Source organism: Trichosurus vulpecula, chromosome 1 (genome assembly GCF_011100635.1).
Source record: "Trichosurus vulpecula isolate mTriVul1 chromosome 1, mTriVul1.pri, whole genome shotgun sequence".
Classification (NCBI taxonomy): domain Eukaryota; kingdom Metazoa; phylum Chordata; class Mammalia; order Diprotodontia; family Phalangeridae; genus Trichosurus; species Trichosurus vulpecula.
The window spans coordinates 205,716,513-205,735,838 of NC_050573.1; the positions used below are offsets into that span (position 1 = coordinate 205,716,513).

The 19,326-nt window shown below is 38.1% G+C and overlaps 1 pseudogene; it reads right to left on the minus strand.

Annotated features, from left to right (window-relative positions):
• The window catches only part of LOC118835735, a 63,728-nt pseudogene extending 49,636 nt beyond the window's left edge, over positions 1-14,092 (minus strand).
• Between the last annotated feature and the right edge of the window lie 5,234 nt (positions 14,093-19,326).

Here is a 19,326-nt window from a genome sequence, read left to right on the forward strand (position 1 = left end):
TCAAAAGGCTATGTTTGTATGATATAGTTTAAATCTCTACTTAGTGGTTCTCTTAGCCCATCAAATAGGAATAATAATACACTATCTATCTCCAAAGGTTGTCGGGAGGAAAGTATGTTGTAAACATTAAAGTGTGATAAATGCAAATACTGTCATATATTAGAATCATGGACCTGAAACTGATATCAAAATCATCCTTTTTTTAAGGGTCTGCCCTATCCATTGTGTCCTGTTTTTAACAAATCCCTTCTTTGATGTCAACTGAAATTTGGATTTTCTTCCAAAGATACTAAATACTTTACCACTCTTGCAATTCTAGATTCTCCTTTTCTAATGCCCTTATCTCACAAGGCCTAGAGGAAGATTCAACATAATTTTTGCTTCCTCTACTATTTCCAGATCATTGCTCTGCCATCATCACTTAAAATCCTCACCAGTAAAGTAGCTATTTTCTGACTACATACAAAGGTTTATTTTAATCAGTGCTGTTGTCATCTATTAATCTCTAGGACACTTTCTACCTTCCTCAATTACTTCAGGACCTAGCTTAAAGGCTTTCTTTCTGTTCTATCTCCTATTTTCCTTGATGGTTTGGTTATTTTTGTTGAAGACACTTAAAACACCTTGGTATCCTAGTTCATCAGGCTCAATTTCAATGATTCCTTTATCAGCCACCCACAGGGGTAGTCGCCATCTCTCCCAAAGTGTCAACTACATAGATTAAGAACTATGAAATTATAACCCTACTGCACAAGTTTATGTAAAAGGTAAACCAAATTAATACAGATACCTTGTGGTAGGGGCAATATCCTAACTCTTCCCCTCATACAAATTAGACTGGTTTTTCCTTAAAAGTTGTTAAGACATTCCTTGAGACTTCGGTGGCTCAGGGGACTCTTTAGTCAAGTTGTTGAAGTCACTTCCTCATCACCTGATTGCATAGCAGCCATGAGGAATCTGGGGGTAGGAGTTTACTCTGAGGCTTGTTTGGTGGATCCCAGTGGGCAGCTTAGGTAAGGAAGCTCTATTAGATTCAGTCAAGTAAAGGTGTCTTCAAAGCTTATCTCTGCTGAATATCTTTCTCTAGTTAGGGCTAAATAATTGCTCCCCCTCACCCCCCGCCACTGTTGAATAAACCAAGTGACTCATTTTGTTCCAATATCAAGACCTAGACAAGATCACATTTATTTCACAAGTCTTGCGTAAATTAGATAGAATTTATGTGAATATATCAGCAGATTATAAGAGAACTTATGTAAGGACATCAGTCCGAACTCTGAAATTCTCCTCTCTGATTACAGTCATGACTCAATAATCCACTGCCTTTATAGCTCTTAAAACTTGCTTTTCTAATTTGAACATTGTTTCTATGCTCTCTTTGTCTCTCTGTGTCTCTGTCTGTCTATCTATCTCTGTCTCTCTCCCTTCTCTCTGTATATTACCATTATTTTGGTTTTACTTCTCTTCCTTGAAAGTCTTGACCTTATCGTTAGCCATTCTGGCAAAATCCTGTTCACCATCCTCATATCTCTTGCCCCATTGTCTTTCTACTGTTTCTTCCATGCTAATCCACAGCTCTGGGTCACCCCTACCATCCATCTTCTCTTCTCCCATTCCTAGGCACAAGTGCTGCATCAGGAAATCACAATGCTGGCTCCATTAAAGTTTGTGCTCTTTCTGTTTAATCTGAGCGGTGTAGGGGTATCATGTCCATTTCTGGGTGACACATTTTAGGAAAAACATTGGTAAGGAACAGTGATCAAAGGAGAATGACAAGGATGGTACAGGGCTTCAAGATTATGTAATATGGGCATTAGGTAAGAGAATTGAGAATGGTTATCCCAGAAGAGCTTAGTCTTGGGGGTGATTTAATAGCGGTCTTCAAATATTTGAAGGATTGCCATGTAAAAGAAGGATCAGACTTACTCTACTTTGGAAGGAAGAGCAGAAATCAATGGGTGAAAGTTGCAGAAAGGAAGATTTAAATTTGATGTAAAGATAAAAAAAAATAATAAAAGTTAGAGCTATCCAAAAGTGGAATGGACTACTTTAGGAAGTGGTGAATCCCTTCTTACTAGATTTCTTCAAGCAGAAACTGAATGACCACTTGCTGGGGATTCCCCTGAGAGATTTCTGGTTTAATTAGATGTTGGGTTAGGTGGCTTATGTGGTCTCTTCCTAGTCTTTGCTTCTGTGATTCTGTAATAAAACAATATTGTTTCCTTTGTATACAATGAAAATGGTATTATTTCTGTTGCATCTGCCATCGTACCTTGAACATAGCCAGTGCTCACGAATATTTGTTGATTGCTGATCTTTTGAATGACTCAACAGCTTTGAGAATTGCATTTCTATGAGAAATTTGTGCTGATACACTGACTCATTTCCCCTCGAGACATTTGCTGGGTGACTGGACAGAGTTAGGGCTTCAGTTCTTCCCGTAGAGATTGGGTTGTTTAATATATCTATTTTTCGTTTTGTTAATTTGGCTCTTTTACGCATTTTGCAGATATCCAGTTCATTTAAGTTCTAATTCTTCTGGTTTACAATTGCATGTAGTAGCTTCTAATAATCCTTTTTTATTTCCTTTCCATTCATTGTGAATTTATCTCCTTATTTTTTTATTTTGGTAATTTGATTATCCTATCTCTTAAAAAAAAAGATCAATCTAGATAATGGTTTATTGATTTCATTACTCTTGTAAAAACAGCTCTTCTGGTTAGCCAGGAAAAAAACAGGACCTATAGATCCCACAAGAATAAAAGAAACAAAGAAGGTTAACCCTATTGTGCTTCAGTTTCCTTATCTGTAAAATAAGTTTAACTAGGTGCTGTCCTAAGGTCTCTTTTACCTTTAGATGTATGATTCTATTATGAGTTAATGTCATTTCTCCACTATAAAATCTTATGCAGGATTCCTGTTGTCTATCAAATTAGGTCTAAATTACTCAGCATCACACTTGAGTCTCTTCATGACCTGATCCCAGCCTATTCTTCCAGTTTCATTGACTACCACTACCCCTTACTCATATCCTGTAGTCCAACCAATCTCATCCATACTCTTTTCCCAGAACACATTGGTTTCAGTGAGAAAGAATACTGAATTTGTAGGTAGAGGACCAGGATTTGAATCCTATTGTAAGACTTACTACTATGACCTGGAGAAAGTTGCTTAGTCTCTCTAAGCCTCTCTTTCTTTGTAAAATGAACAAAATAATTAAAAGCATTTTTTGGTATTTAATTTTGTTTTTTTTCTCTATCCATAGTGGGGGACATTTATTAAAAGCACAAAAGACAACTGCTGATTAGGTGTCAGACTGGGAATATCCCAAAACTGATTTAGAGTTACATCTAGGTACCAGAGAGGAGATTAGGCTTAAGGGACAGGACCTCCCCTTAGGAAGCTGGACTCTATTGGAAGGAGCCATCCTTTCCGGGGGCCTATAAATGACTTGAATGACTTGTTTTTTGGGCTCATCTTTCACCTTGTGCCCCCTTTCCCAGAATGCAATGGTGGTAAGGAAAAAAATTTCTCCCCTACCTCCTCTCCTACCAGGAACCATTAATGGTTGCATTGGGGAAAAGAAGATTGGAGTTTCATATCCTTGCCCAAAGCTTTCAGAGTTCTAAACCATGGGTTAAGCATATAATTTCTTCTTTTAGAATATAAATTCTTAGGGGTCAGGCATCACGCCTAACTAATCTTTGCATCCTCATTGGCTTCTGTTGTAGTGTGCACAATGCCTATGTAATATGCATTGGCTTCTATATGTAGTATGTAGTCCCACACATTCATGGGACATTGGGAGGTACTTGAAAGACTTGTTTAATTGAATTCAAGCATATTGGAAATGTAATAGGAACTGTAATGATATAGAAAGATAACAATAGAAACTAAAACCTCTAGCCATCTACTATTTTCCACAATTATTTCTTTTAAAAGCCAAGAGCAAGGCATTTTAAAACATTAGAAAATACAGCTTCTTCCTAAAGATAGCCATTTATTAGAGATGACTAGTAGTGCATTATATTTTGAATATCAGCACAGATAAAACTAGTTTCTCTCAGCTAAACACTCTGGTTTTTGATGATCTAAGGCATTGATTGATTTAGCTTATTAAGTAATGTGCACAAAGAAAATGCTTGTCCTTCGCTTAAAGAAAATTGTAGGGAGATAATGAGGGCAATAAAATATTTTTTGTTTGAAACTAGCAGTTTGCTGTCATCCCTCTGCACTTGTTGTGGAGGCATCTTGAAAATGCAAGAGGGATTGTACTGACCTCTTTTCCTGTACAAGAAACTTTTAAGAACAAAACAAATCATGCTTATTAATTAATTAATTAATTAGTTAATTAATTAAGGCTTAGATCTTTTAAATGACTTAGTAAGTCCGAATATAATCCACTTTCATTTGGAATTTTGTTTGAGGATTTTGTTTTGCATTTGTAAGAAAATTGATGGATTCCCTGATGATCTTAACAAGGTTATGGGGCATGGGCCTTTGAACAGATTCAAGGAGCATCTCTCCATGAAACATGAACATATCCACTGGCATTTTGGTGATAACAGGGCTAGGGTGACCTCATTGGAGTTGATGCCTACCTCTATAGCATATAAAAGGGGTATGGAATATTTTGGTCCCTTTTCCCTCTCTCTGATTCTTTAGAACTCTCTATCTTTTCCTTTGAGCCTTCTTTTGGGGTATGCCAAGGAGGGTTGGGGATCACTCCCTCTATTCTCAGGTGCAGTTGATTGCAGATTATAGCCGAAGTACATGGTCATGTAGATAACAGAAATAGTTCCTGAATCCCCATTCCTACATGGAGAAGGTGAGATTTTGACTTTCCTATGTAGAATAATCCTAGAACCTTGTTGTTCTAGCCAGAGACAGGAGATTTCCCTGGAAGCACTAGTTTTGGGACTTTTCTCATTGATAATTCCAAATTTGAGGATTCAGGTTTAGACTTTCTAGAAAGAAAAGGGGATTTCCTGATGCCTCCTAGCAAAAGAAAGTGATCTATTCCTACTAGGAGAATAAAGCCAGTGAGTTATTCAGATAGTGCAGGTCCAATGGGAATCGGATTTCTTGTTCAGAGGTTCACCAAGTACAGGAGGAGTCCATACCTCAGGCTTGTAGTATGAATTTTAGACTGACTATAGTTGATGCTGTAGGTGAGAGGAATTTTTCTGGAATGTTGGAGAGTTGCTGCATGGGCATCCTGAAGTTCATTTCTCTGCATAGGGTAACTAATAGGATGTTTGAGTGCTTTTGGCGTTTCAGTAGGTAAAATAGGAATCCTTATCTTATATATTTTCAATAGGGTGAAATGATGACCGCCTTGTACCCACCGTGTATTTGGTAACTTGAGTGCTGAATGGGAACTTGCATCATCATTACCCACATTTGGGAAACCCTAAATATTAACTATAGCATGGGAATATTACATTTTTTTTCCTGGAGTAACTCCATGTGGAAGGAATGGTACAAAGAGAGAAAATCCCTCTTGGAATCAGCCTATAGGGTTGAACCTATTCTCTTTGAGCCTAGAGTCATGGAGGAGAGGGAACAGTCTTGGGCCATAACTTATATATTTATCTTTTTGTTTGTTTATTTTTTATTATGAACTTAAACACCAAATGAACATCTCTACACACATAGTAGAATGCAAAAAGAGTAGTTTTACAACGAAAACGGATCATGTACAATATATTTTCTTTGACCCTCCACCATGAACATTGTATAATCTAATGAGCAGCATACAGTTTGAAGAAACAGAGCTGGGCTCTGCTCCACCAGAAGTTCCCTGTGTTGCCCTTAAGTCAGTAACCTCCCATCTTCATGTTTCTGTGCAATTTGAAAGATAGGAAAAACAATCTCCACTCATTTCCTGCACTATCAGAATTAATTGACAATTAATTGAATTGCCAATTAATTAATTGAATCAATAACAAGTGTTGATCACAATGAACTCCTCAGAGTTAGTTTCTATACATACTAAGTGGAAAAAATGAACATTAGAGAGGATTAAAACACATGAAGGCCATGATGCAAGGATCTCTGGGCTTGGAAAACTTATGTCTCATTGGATATAAGGGCAATCTGACTACAACATCTGTCACCCTATTATGTCTAAGGTCAATTTGACTAATCTGACTTGCTAAGCAGGTGCTCCCTTTCTGCTTCATTGTCCTGTGTACTCCCAAAGCTCAGTTGAAAAAGACAACTTTCCTGACTTTCCTGATAGAGAAATATTGGTTTTTGATGAAGTGTAAGCTGGACATGACTGAAAAAGACTGAATAGAACAGATATAAAAAACTGGGCCTTCCTGCTAGAAAGGAGAATGATGTGAGGTCCTATTTTAATGCTGTAAATTTTAAATTGCATTTTCCCCATGCTTGTGATTTTATTATTATTATTAATAAAAATAGCTAACAGTATAGTGTTTTAAAGATTGCCAAGTGCATTACATTTTTTCTTCTATGTGATTGCTGGATTTTGGCGTAGCAGCTGTCTTCTAACTAATATCAATACTGTTGATATTTATATCTTAATAATAATAGTTAGCATTTAAGGTTTGTGAAGTGCTTTATAAACATTATTGAAGGTTTACAAAGCATTTTACATATAGTGTTTCATTTTATTCTCACATAACACCTTGAGAAAGGTTCTTCTTCAAGTATTGTTATCCACATTTTCAAATGAAGAAACTGAGGTTCAGAGAGATTAAGTGATTTATTAACGGTCTTACAGCTGGTAAATCTCAAAGTCAGAATTTGAAGCTAGGCATTCTAAATCCAAGCCCAGAACTCTATCTGCTTCATCACACTACAGGAAAAAATGAAACAAAGTAAAATGTGGCTAGATTTAATCCTTTTGGGAATTGAATTCTGCATGAAACAAGAGAGGGGAAATTCCTACAAGCATTTAAATGACTACATTGTACTAAGGATACAAATATAAATCATGAAACTGAAATTTTCTAAAATTTGTGTATTCACCAAATCAATCAGATCAAAGGTACCTTTGAGATTATCCATTCCAATCTCCCTCATTTTCCAAACATAGACCAAGAGAAATTAAATGTTTTGGTCAAGGTCCTCTCAGTTGTAAGTGGCAGAGCCAGAAGAAAAAAAAGCACCTCCTCTGACTCCAAATCTAGTGTTCTCTGTATATCTTTTTTAAAAAATTGCTTGATATAATACAAGGATTTCCAGTCCAGAAGCTGACATCTCGATGCTAGCTTTAGTCCTGCCACAAAACTGTGATATCTTGGGCAAGTTACTTCTCTAGCATCAGTTTCCATATGTGTAAAATGAAGGGAATTATTACTAGGTTGCCTCTCTAAGGTCCATGAACTTCTGTTAGTTGCTGTTGATTACCAACTATGAACCCAGCACTGAGTGAGGTTCTATGGGTATTACCAGAGAAATGATTGCTGTTTCTTGCTTGTCTACTCTAGGGAAGAATCCATGGTTGGCTATGGGAGATGACTGGTATGGCAAGAAAGCAGCAGCATGAGCTTTCCAGCTCAAGGGAATTTAAGGGAAGCTGAAGTCATGACTCAGTGGGGCCAGCCACATGTGGCCAAGATTAAAATTAACACACACCCTTTCACACTATAGAGGCAGGTGTGAAAAATGCGAATTCTTCTCCTCTATGCTATTGGTTGCCAAGCACAGAAATCTAGATACCTAAACCCCAGATCTCATTTCCTCAAGCTCTTTGTTCCACACCCCCTCTACTTGGTTGTGGTCCTAGTTTTGAGGTCTGTGTCCTTTTTTCGAGTTTTGTTACTGTCTTTGGCCCAATCAGATCTAGGGTTAGATGACCCTATTAGCAACCATGACTACTTCCACTTTTTTCCATTCTAAGGACTAAATATCTGGCCAATTTCTGCTTGATAAAATTCTCCCTACACCTTCACTTGTCCCACAGCCTAAACTGGAATATCTCAGGTGAAACCTCTCTTATTTCCCCAAAGTGGGATAGTTTCAGTCAGGATAATGGCTTCTGGCTGCTGCCCTGGATTCCACAGGAAACACTGTTCACCAGCATCAAAGAGCTGACAATTTTGTCAAACCTAACACCAAGCAAATTCATGACAGAAAAAAAGAGTTTGGTGGTGGGTGTGGGGAAGGTAGAGGGGAAGGGGGGAGAAGGAGAGGGAGATGGAGAGAGAGAGAGAGAGAGAGAGAGAGAGAGAGAGAGAGAGAGAGAGGGAGAAAGGAGAACTAACACCAAAGGTAATGCACTTCTCAATCTCTTTTCCAGCTGAGTGAATATTTCCCCACTGTTTCTTCCCAGACCCACCATTAGAAAGGAACTATATCAGAGGCACTGTCCCTCAACTTCTCAATTTAAGTCCTGTACGGTTATATATTTCTAACTCCGTCTGCAAAGAACAATTTTCTGGCAATATACCCATCCATCCATGCAGAAGAGTAACTAGATGTGAGGGGGTGGGGGGGGGAACACTTTACATACCAACACAGAAGCCCCAAATAGAGATATATAATGTCAAAGTTTGAGTTCTTTTTACTCTATTTTCTTAAACATTCTACTACTTCTGTGTTTTGCTAAATGAAAATAAAGTATCAAATAATGAGATACCCAGAAAGAGTATTAATAAAAGAAGAAATATTTGGTTCAAAACTAATATACTTCAATCTGTCTCTTATTGCATTTGAATAACTACAGAAACTATCTAAGCCTTTTGAATTTTAATGCATTTTTATAGCTTCTTTATATCCATGAAAAGTGCCTTCACACTTACATAATATAATGAACTATCCACCTGACTCAAGTTCTTTTACTGCCTGGTTAGAAGCAGAATGTGAGTTCGTAGAACCAGCTGGGAAGAATAATATCGACTGCTGTAAATTCAAATGAATTTTTATGGCGAAAGATACCAGTCCTTCAGAGGATATTTTATGGTGTTGTTTATTGCCCGCCTGGGGACCGGCTTTCATTTTCTGGCCACCCTGGTCAGAAACTGACTAAGATGGTCATGAATCAATCTATATGAAATAGGCCTTTAATTTGTATCTTGGTTGGTGGGATTCCAAGCATTTTAAACACAAAAGCTAATACAAAAAAAATTAATTCAGTCCAAATCATGAACCTAAAGGTCATCTGAAATGGAGCTGAATCCTAATCAGGTATAACCAATTTCCAAAAGCAAAGGAAGCAAATGCATTTTGTCATTCACTTTGCTTGGACAACTGCTGATGAGAAGGGTGAACAATCATTAAAACTTCCCAGTGTCGGTCCTGCATTGCATCCAATGGCTAGCTTAAGAAAAATCAGCCTCCATTCCTACATCAAAGTAAGATATTAGAGAATCACCCTTAAAAGATATAACTTCCCTAAAAACACCAAAGAAAAAGGCCAATTCCCACAGGCTCCCTGTAAGCCCAACACTAACAGAATTGCAATGGGATTAATTCAGAGGTATGCTGGTAAATGTTTAACTGGTTCTCCAAGGGAAAAATATTCTTATGACACACTTTTAAATTTAATCATCATTAATATTTTCTCTATCACTTTCTTAGGTCTATAAAGCAACAAAACAATAAAGCAAGCTCTGATTTATAGCATTTGCTGATTTCCAAGGTGTAAATGGCAACAATTTAAAATTTAACAATTGGCTCCTCAGCCAGTTCAGGCTGGCTCCAGCATACCTCTGGATGAATTGCTTGAGTCCATCATGGCTATAAACAAGGATAGAAACCAATAAAAGTAGTAAAATATCACTTTGAACATATAAATCAGACAACTAAAAGCTTGCTACCAGAAACATGACAGCTTTAACCCCTGCAATGAAGTACCATGTATCAGGGACTTTCACACTTACTTCTAGAGCCTGAACATTCAGCACAAGGTGGCAATGCTATCAGACAGGAGAGTCATAATCAGGATTAAAGATCAAAGCAAGATTCCAGGAAGAAAAACATTGGGGATGTTGAAAAAAAAGACTGAATGATGCAAAGCTTACAAAAATTGGTTGGACTATGTGGTTCTGTGGGTTTTTAATCCAGTCCCAAGTGGCCTAACTCTATTCATCTGATCCACAAAACAGTCAGAGAGCCCCACCTCATCCTCCTAAATGACAGCTAATTGTGTTAATACCAAAGCTAGACAATGAAAATGAGTCAGTATTGATAAGAGCTGTGTTCAAAGAGAGGGTTTATTGCAGATATAAATGTATTAATATGTCTTGCTTCTTGTGCTCTATTTGCTATAAGAAACCCTTGATTCCCCCCACTTCTTACAAAAAGATCTCTTCCATTCCACAAACTGAAATTTAAGTAGCAAGTATTACTAAATACCCATTGTTAAGTGTCTATTAAGGTGAAGGCACTAAAATGAGAGAGGACACAGACACTGCCTTTATAGTCTAATGGGGGGGGAGAGGTAAGATATAAGAATTTTTTTGGAAAATCACATTTATATAATGATTTAATGTTTACAAAGCAAGGTATTGTGAGCTAGGTATTGTGAATATTATCATTCCCTTTCAAAGAGGAATTTCAGGAGGCTGAGGATAAGAGGAGGTACATTCCAGACATGGGACACATGTGTGAAAGCACAGAGGCAAGATGGGAAAGGCAGATAGGAGGCATAGTATGTGTATATATATATGTATATGTATATATATGTATATATGTATATGTATATATGTATATATATGTACATATGTGTATATATATCTTTATCTATCTAGATACATATGGATATATATGTATATGGATGTAAATTTATATATGCAGAGTAGTATATATATGTGTGTGTATATATATACATATATATGTATGTATGTGTGTGTATATATATATATATATATATATATATATATATATATATATAGAGAGAGAGAGAGAGAGAGAGAGAGAGAGAGAGAGAGAGGGAGAGAATGAACTCAATTCAGAATCAGGAAAACCTCACTTCAAACCCAACTTCATACACTTAGAAGCTTTTTGACCCTGATCAAGTCACTTAACTCCTGTTTCCTCATTTATATAATGAGGATAAAATAATACCTTCCAGGACTGTTATGAAGATAAAGTGAGATGGTATGAGTGAAGAGCTCTGTAAACCTGAAATCATATATGAATTCTAAATACTAGTTATAGAAGTACAGTACAAAATCTGGAAACAGCTGGTTGTATAGTTTGGCTATGAATTTGAAAAAGTTTGTGGAGGTCAGATCGCTAAAGACTGACTATCGATGGGATGTGATAGATAAAAGAAAAGAAAGGGACAATATATTGGGTTGAATCCCAAGGTTTTAAGCCTGAGCAACTGAGAGGATGGTGGTACTACTATGATAAGTTCAGTTTTGAACTTGTTGAGTTTGAGGTATGAGTGGGTCATTCATGCATGGACAATGAAGAATTAAAGATATAGGGCTGGTACTCAGGGATGAAATTGCAAATGGAAATGGAGATTTGTCCTCTACAGAGAGATGAAAGTTGAAGGCTTGTGAGTAAATCAAATCACCAAGAAAGACAACAGAGAGAAAATAAGAATGCCTTGAAAGACACTCAAACTTAAGGAGTGGTAGGAGCACAATGAACCAGCAGAGGAGACCAAGAAGGAATAGTAGAAGAACCACGAGAGAGCCAAGGAAGAAGTGTCATTCCCAGAAGGAGAAGGTGGCCAATAGTGGCAAAGACTGGAGAAAGATGCAGAGTTAATTGTCCTTCGGCAATTAATGTGTTACTGTGACACCGGAGACAATAGTTTCAATGTTGTTTGGGGCTCCATAAATCAGATTTCAAGGATGAGGATGAAGTGGAGACATATTTTCTGTAGTTTAGCGATGAAAGGGAAGAAACAATAAGACATTGAGTTAATGGCAGGCTCAATGGAAGGCTTTTTTTTTCATTTTAGGACAAGAGCTGTGAGCCTTTTACAGGCATCATGGAAGGACCCAGGCAACAGGGAGAACTTGAGGGTGAGATACAGAATAACTGATGGAAGGGGATCCCAGAGGAGACAGGAGGGAAAGGATGAAAAGTACAAGTACAGGGAGTATGTCTTGGCAAAGGGAAGAGTCATTTCCTATTCTGAGGAAGAAAGAGGGAATGGTTGATGAAGACATAAGGAAAAATGAGATGTGAAGGAAAGGTAATGAGAGAGCTTGCCATTGCCCCATCTTCGCAGTAAAGCAGAGGAGATCTACTGAGAGATAGGAGGTTGGGGATGGAATTTGGAATAGCTGACATGGGGAATGTGATGAAAAGTTATTTAGAGATAACTAAAGGAATTACCACATTAACAGTGAAGATGCATTTAAGGATCAAGAAAATAAATTTGCAGCAAAGTTTTGTGAGTTCTTCCAGTTGTCCTTCGTGACTCATAGCTAGTGTTGGTGCAGAGAAGGTATACGAGGGTGGGGCAGGAAGGTAGAGAGGGGATAAGCCAGGATTGAGGATCAGCAGGGGAGAAATAGCAGGACAAGGAGGGGCCAGGAATTCAAACGCAGAAGATGATATCTTTTAAAAATTTGCACATCACTCCTTTGCTACAGTGAACAAAACAACGACAAAAAAGGGTTAATATGGTTATGCTAAAATTGCTAACAAGACCCAGGTGACAGGTCCAGGTAGCTGGGATATGATGTGGAAAGGAAATGGGACTATGTGAGACCCATTTGACATGATCTAGAAACATTTCACTGCCACTAGACAGAGAAGGGCTTCAAAAAAAAACTCCTCAGTACTCCTCAATCCCTTAGAAAACAAGAAAATCTTTGGTGTGGCTTGAGATCTCTGATGACTATCATATAGGTCAGTTTAATTTCAAAAGTCACTAATATTAAACAGTCTAGGAGAAGGTTCTTTTGTAAAATTACATGCAATGAATAAATATTTGGGCATAATCACAACCTCCCAGAATCCACTTCTTCTGAGTTGAAATATGATCAAAATAAGACTTTAATCATTTCTTAAATTACCACTGAGGTTATAGTCAGCTTCTTTTGCCCCCCGGGAGGGTTGCCCTATTGGCAGGACTAGCTCATAGGGCTAACTGGAGAAATTGATTCTTTAACCTTTCCCTTTTGATACGTTTTTGCCATGTTCCTATTCTAACTCCCAGCTAGGTTCTTATTGAGCTAAACCACACAGGGGATGCTTTGACTGAGTAGCTGAAGGGAGGGGCTACAGGAGAGAAATTGATTGGTTTGAAATAATAAAGAATTGAGAAGAGGAATCATCAGTTCCCCACCTGCAGCTATACTCTGTGATCCCTAAGGCAGGGGTCAGCGCAAGGAGCAGGCAGGGAAGAGATGGGATAGGGATAGGAAAAAGGGAAGGAAGTGGTTCATGTGTGTGTGTGCCAGTAGCCTTCTTTGACTTCTTGGCTTTGCCTTATGCTGTCACAGCCTCTATGGCTTTGCCCACAGTCTTGTCATTTTCTAGAAACCACATGGGCTTGATGGGTTTCACATTCTTATCCAATTCATGCACATGGGAAAGCCAGCAGGCAGATTTATCTCCTTGATGGTTTCAGACAGAACCTCAAGATATTTGACAGTGCTATTATTATAATGGGATGCAATCACAACACTTTTTCTTTCCTAGGTCTGAGAAATGATTTCCTTGTTCTAGAAGGGTAGAACCTGAGCAGTGGTGTCTTTCAGGCTCTCACAGGAGAGCAGCTGGTCCTCAGAGTAATGATCTTTACTGATGTCACCAGAGAGGGGTGGTTGGATGCCATGGGAGTTGGTGGGATATTTTAGGAGCATCACGTGCTCTTCAGCTAGACGTCTTCTTGCTCAGCATCCATCTCAGCTTTCCTGGGATCTGTCAGAACCCCATAGAGCTTCTCACTGAGGAACTAAGCCTTAACCACAGGCAACTATATCTGGTCAGTGGCATCTAGCACTGTCCAAAGGGTATGAATTGCTCTCTTCTGAAATGAGGTGAAACAGATATCAAATTCATAGCCAGCATCTCACAGTACTTGGTTGTTCACTTGGCCTCCTCCTACCCAGAAGAACTCAGATTTAGGACATACCAGTTATCGAAATAGTTCCATCAGTTTCAGATGTTCATGCTAGATCAGCATGAGCTTGTAGGTAGCCATGGTAGGACATGGGATCAGGGCTCTGGGCTCGGCCTCAGGCTTAGGAAAGTCAGATTGGAAGACTGACAGGTAGACCCACACTAGACAATGCCTTGTTGAAATTGTGAACTACTAGCTCAAGCCTGAAAAGAAAGAAAGCCAGAATGGGCATTATTTTTGTAATTATATGGCTGTGTGTGTGCTACAAAGTTAAAGGGAGATCAATTAATCAACTAATTAAATTCAATCTAAATAGTCAAATTGGTTAATCCAGGAAAAGGGTCTTTTTTTTAGTTGTTTTGTTCTGAGCTCTTCTATTTTAGTTAATGATATAGTTACTATCTGTGCATTTTATACTATGCAGTAGAAATCCTAACAGATAAAAAAATACTGACATTTATACATTTACGTGAAATCTATACTGCAGTCTTTCAAAGCATTCATGAATTTGTCTATATGGGTATTCTCTCTATCATAGCAGACATGTCCTTTTGTGTTGTGTAAATCGTGTTCACACTGTGCCATAGAGACTCTGGAGAGGATTTATTTAATATGCTGGAAGCTTTCCTCTAGAGTCTTTTTACATTTTGTGGCTACCTGTGATGCACTTAGGTTGTCCATCTGTTTGCAGGTACATAAGGACTGAGAAATGGCCATTAAAGTAGTCAAAAGATTCTAGCAGCTAGGCTTGAGGCTGATGCAAATCAAAATCAGAATCTTGGGGTGAAGGTTGAATATTCTAATAGTAATTACATCAAGGGAAAGATGGGACAGAGATGGAAAGGGTGTATAGATTGGAAGGAAATCACTAGAAAGAATTGGAAGAACTACTGGGTGAAGTTTACTGTTACAACATATTATCAGCATGAACAATAACGAAGATATTCATCAGCAGTTTAATACAATTTAGCACTACTTCTCACCCACCTAATAGTTGGTCCTGAATACTCAAAATACTTCATTCAACAAATATTTATTAAATATATTTTATATGTAATTTGAGAGTCAGCATGGGGTGGTGAACAGAGGTCCAACCTTGAAGTTAGGAAAGTGTGGGTTCATGCCCTGCCTCTCACACATACTAGCAGTGTCTCCATTGGGGAGGTACTTAACCTATCAGGATGTCCTAGCTGATGTGACCTGGGACAAGTCCCTTAACCTCATTGGGCCTCAGTTTCTTAATCTGTAAAGTGAGGGGGTTGGATAAATCAATCTCCAGGGTCCCTTCCAGGTGTAAATCTATGGCCTTTGGGTTATAGACCATATAGGTTAAGTTATAGACCAGTTGCCACTCTTTATCAATGGATAGAGCTTACAGAAACAGGTCATTATACAGATGAAATCACAGATCCTGACCACACACACACATGCACATACACATACACATGCTCACACATGCATACAAATATGCATACATCATGCTAAGAGCTGGGGAAAATATAAAGATTAAATTAGAAAGGGCCCCCAGAAGCATGAACAAAGTGCTACTTGAGATCCAATGAGGGAAAGATCTTTCTTGTCTAGGGGAGGAGGGAAGGCCATAAGAAAAAGACAGCATTTAAACTGGGTCTTAAATGATGGAAAGTGCCCAGCACACTACTAGTAGTAGGACTACAAAGTTAGGACATGTTTTACTAGGGATTATTATTAAGCTCCCTTACATTTTGACTATTACTGTTATTATTGATTTTTAAATCGCCCATCACCAAGCCTCTGGGCACATACCCAAGACAGATGTACACTTAATTGCACTGTGTGAGTCTGTGATCTTATACCCACACTCACTGATCCTTCTATAATAAATCAGGCAAATGGCGGGTGAAACAGATGGACATTGAATCATTTGGACTCCAAATGCCTAGGCTCCACATATGTACTATTTATTCCTGCAAGTTAATTATGTTGGTTGGTAAAGTATATTTCTTTAAAACACCTTAAATATTTAGATTACATAAGAAGTATATATAATGGATCATCTAGGGAATCGATTGTTGACTGAAAGTTGAGATAATGACTTTTTGTTTCTACTTCCATATTTTCAAATGACTCGGTGAGGCAAGCAAGCTCTTCTGCCTGGAATTTTGTCTTCTTGTTGGTAAAGGGAGAATAATAGGCACCTAACTTTTAACTCCACTGTTGTCTAGAGTGTACAGGTACTGTTTAACCTGGGAAAGGGTTGTGCTGAGTCACTCATGATGACCATGTTTAACCCTCCATGAGTCTCAGTTTCCTCATCTGTGAAATGAGGGAGTTGGACCAGATGACTTTTAAGGCCCCTTCTGATTTTCATTCTACTATTCCAAGCCATGTGAAGAATTGTGTTCAGTTTGATATCAATGAATGGCAACAGTATTGAAATACTCATCCTATTTCTATTTCAAAGCAGTGACAAATTTGCTACATGCCCCTTGGTGAGCCAAGGCAGGAGGTTAGCAAAGCATCCTCTCCAAGAGAGAACTTTTCAGTGAAGACCTCCTATCCTGCTGCCTCATACAACACCTCCCTTGAATTTCTTTGAAGTGCCAGATGCATCATCCATGTGGATGTAAAAATTGCCAAGGATAAGAGCAGAGGGCGAGGTGAAGCAGCAGAATGTAAGCCAAGTGCTGATGTCACTGAGAAGGGTGGAACTGATTTTGGAAGGCCCTGAGTAAACATGGTGGGAGTTTGGAAAAGATAGGTACAAGCATTTGCAATTTCAAAGGAAAGGAATCCAGGTTACACATCAAGGGTCTGAAAGTGGCACCAAGGAGTGAGGAACAGGTCAATAGATCTTATTCTCCCTTTGAATTGTGAGGTGGGAGAGAAAGAAAGAGACTGGAGAAAAGCAAAGGGCACATTATTTATAGCAGGGGTTCTTAACCTAGAATCTATTGACCAACAGGGGGTCCCTAGATAAATTTCAAGGAGTCTTTGATTTAAAAAAATTATTTGATCATTGTAATTCAATACAATTGGCTTTCCTTGTGGTCCTATTTTATTTTATGCATTTAAAATATTCTTCCGGGAAGGGGTCCATAAACTTCACCAGATTGGAAAAGGGGATCTAAGTCATAGAAAAATTAAGAACTCCTGATCTATAGGAATACAATCTCCTATTGAAGTGAACATATAGAGAGAAACGAGAAAAACATTGCTGGAGGGTGAGCTCAATTGGAATGCAGGTTCTGGTGAGGAAAAAAAGAGCCAAGCAGTTAGAGGGGAAGGCTAGCTATTGATTTTTTCAGTTTTTAGTTTTTTATGAAAGCAATAGGTAGATATCTAGGATAAAAGAAACTGTTAGTTTGGAGGCAAGCACATATTTGTGAAATAAGGTATTCCAGGTGGGCATCACCTTAGTGTTTGAGGGTGTTTGCCAGACAGGAAGTATAGAGGCTAAGTAGGAAAGCAGAAAAAGTCACTTGACATTGTTGTACCAACCCGTTATTCAGATTGTCAGGGCTGTACCTCACCTTTTTTGAGTGTGTTTCCATTTCTGTTTTCTTCTTTAACCTTCCTTACCTAGCCCAGGAAGACAGTAGTTACAGTCAACAGAGAGACCACCTGAGAGTGAAGACAACCTTATTTCGAGTCTTGTCTCTGACACATGCTGTGTGACCCTAAGCAAGTTACTTGACATTTGTGTGTCCTAGAGGACAGTGGTCTTTAACCTTTTTTAAGTCACAGACTCGTTCTGGTAGAACTTATCAATCCTTTTCAGAATACTGCTTTTAAATGTATAAAATAAAATACATAAGATTACAAAGGAAAACTATCATTTTGAAATAAGTTATCAAAATATTTAAAAACAACAAGTGTACAAATCCCAGGATAAGAACTACAGTTTTAGGGTTTATCAGTTTAAGTTACAGAGAAAATGCCAACCAATGTTGGTATAGGAAGTTTCTTCATCCAGATTTCCCTATAGTAATGAAATCCTAGGTCCAAGTCCTATCTCTTACCCACCTAACAGTGCAATTGTGGGGAAAACACCTTACAAACTTTAGAGTACTATATAAATATGAGTTATTAGGAAGTTCTTGTCCACCATATACAAAATACTTTCTCCAGTTATTACTCCTATTTTACATGTAACATTATTATCACCTGGATCCTGTCACCCTGGGCAAATGACTTTCTCTCACCCAACATGCTACTCCCTTGCAGCTACATCCAGGTTGTTTATCCAGGAGTATATGTCAATCGTGAAGAATTACTGATGCAGTTCTCCCCCTACCTACTGGCTACTCTGCTTTCTTTCTAAAGCCAGCATATTATTTCTTTCACTCAATATTTATACCAATGGCTACGCAGTAAGCTGTAGCCCTGACAATGAGGGGTAACAGCAAAAATGAGACAAGTTTGATTTATAGCCGGACTTCACAGCTAGGAACATGGGCACTACGGGTGCTTGTCTCAGAGACCACATGATGCTGGTATGAAACAATTTTGGGATTTTGTTGTGGCTGAGATCATCCAGAGGTGTGTGCAAAGGATTGTTGTTATGCCAAGCTCAAGGCACAGCTTGCTTACTGAGTCTTAGCTGTGGAAAACATGGTGTCTCCTAATAGTAAAAGGAGAGGAATAAAAAGAGAGAGGTGGTCTTGATATGGGAATTCTGACAGGTTCAAGGTGGACTAGAACTTAGGAATAACTCCCTATTTATATAGTGCATGGATACTCAAAACAACCAAGCAAGAAGCCTTTTGTATCTTAGATTCCCTTAAGAAAAGCTTAGATAGATTTGTCTCTCCATGTGTCTGTCTTGTTTTTACTGTGTTTGTGTCTTTGTAAAATATAGGAAAACCTCTGTCTTGTGTTGTTTGCATATTCTATTACCTTGAAAGATTTCTAAAAAAAGAAAATACATCCAGCCAGAAAAACTTTTAAGGGCCATAGCTAAAGGATTTAGAACAGTGGGAAAGATGAATGAACTTACATACTGGAAAGAATTGTCCCAGTAAGTAGGACTAACTCCTACATTAGGCTTTCCAAGGGAGATTAGGTTATTAAAAAGAGAGAGAGAAAAAAAAGAGAAAAATAAAAAAAATCCTGTAATTTCAGCCTTGGACACATTGGAATTATAGAAATAAAGTCATATAGTCAAAGTGTGTAGAACTGCTAAAAACATCTTAACAGATTTTGGAGATTTGGAGGTTAATTTTTAAGGAGTTTGGAGATTTATCATTTTTAAGATTGTAAGAGAGAACTCCTGGGATTTGGAGTAATTCCAGGAACTCACTCCTTTCTGAAATATCTTACCAAGTTTTGGGGTG